The 1607-nt window shown below is 42.1% G+C and overlaps 2 pseudogenes; both read left to right on the top strand.

Annotated features, from left to right (window-relative positions):
• Positions 1 to 369: 369 nt before the first annotated feature.
• LOC105294781 lies at positions 370 to 1116 on the top strand (annotated as a pseudogene).
• Positions 1117 to 1414: 298 nt separating this feature from the next.
• The window catches only part of LOC105294782, an 852-nt pseudogene continuing 659 nt past the window's right edge, over positions 1415 to 1607 (top strand).

A 1607-nucleotide genomic window follows, 5' to 3' on the forward strand; every position in this document is an offset into this window, starting at 1 on the left:
GAATGCTGATTTGCTAGGCAGCAACAGGTATCTGTGCCATAAGGTTTACAGAAATAATGTGTGGGTGTCAGTACGTGCTTGTGTGTGCGTGTGTGTAGACAGACAGACAGACAGACATATATACATGAAATTTTTCTTTTCTTGAGGGTTATGAGAGTTCCTGTTTGTTATCATATGGGGAACAGAGAGCAAACCATAAATGGCTTTAAAAACATTAGATGTGGGAAAGCTTTTCTCCATTTGCATCACCGATTTCAAATTCCCCAGCTTTCTTTCCACTTTTTACTCAGAGTTCACTGAATCTTAGAAATGGTTTATATTCCAAGACTATTACGCTGATCAAAAATTTTAATCTGTTCCTTTTTTCTGGCTGGAACCATGGATGGTGCAGAAGAGGAGGAGGAGGTTCCTGCTGTGCCAGAAATCCTCAAGAAAAAGTGAAAGAATTTTGCAGAGCTGAAGATCAAACGCCTGAGAAAAATAGTTTGTCCCAAAGATGTTTCTGAAAGGCAAAGAGGAAGCTTCTCTACGAAAAAGCTAAGCGCTATCACAAGGAGCATGGGCAGGTGTACAGACCTGAGACTCGAATGTCTAAGATGGCAAAAAAAAGCCAGCAACTTCCGTGTACCTGTGGAACCCAAACTGTCATGTGTCATCAGGGTCAGAGGTATCGGTGGTGTGAGCCCAAAGGTCCAAAGGTGCTGCATCTGCATTACCTTCACCAGATCTTCGACGGGATCTTGCTAAGCTCGGCAAGGCCCCTGTTAACATGCTGAGGACAGTGGATCCATGTGTCGCGTGGGACACCCAAACCTGAGGTCAGTACATGACCTACAAGTGTGGTTATGGCAAAATCAACAGAACAAATTGTCCCGAGAGGTAACTCATGGATGGCGCGATCTCTCGGTAAACATGGCATCGTCTGCGTGGAGGATCTGACTCATGAGAGCTATACTGTTGGAAAAACACTCCAAAGAAGTAAGCAACGTCCTGCAGCCCTTCGCGTTATCTTCTCCTTGAGGGAGAATGAAGAAAAAGACCACCGATTGTGGGGCAGGTGGAGACCCCTGACACAGGGAAGACCGGGTCAACGGGCTTGCTAGAAGGAGGGACTAAGGCAGCTACCGTGGTTATTTCTGTTACCTTATCAACAAACAGCGACTGCTTTCGAACTGGAAAAAAATTTAATTTGCTCTAAAATTTCAACAGCTCATACAGAGTAAGGATGAAATAAAGACCCAACATCAGACTGATCTGAACCGTAATTCCAGTTCTCCCATACACCAGCCGTGTAAAATTGCAAATGAATTAGTATCTCCAACTCTCACTTCATTCATTTATAAATGGACAGAAAGACTAAATGAGATAACATGCCAGAGACTTAAATCGAACTTATCAGCTGGTAGCCACAATTATGTTGGGAGGATTATCCGCTATTCTATATTATCTGCATGCTTTAATTACTAATATGTTAACGAAATAAATTGGCAAATAAAAATTGAATTGAGAATCCATAAATCTTATATGAGTGAGAGAGGAGGAAGCATATAACACTTTAATATAAAAGAATGTCATCCATCGACTCATACTTAACTAAATACTGGGAC

This window comes from Pteropus vampyrus, unplaced genomic scaffold (assembly GCF_000151845.1).
Source record: "Pteropus vampyrus isolate Shadow unplaced genomic scaffold, Pvam_2.0 Scaffold94, whole genome shotgun sequence".
Lineage (NCBI taxonomy): Eukaryota > Metazoa > Chordata > Mammalia > Chiroptera > Pteropodidae > Pteropus > Pteropus vampyrus.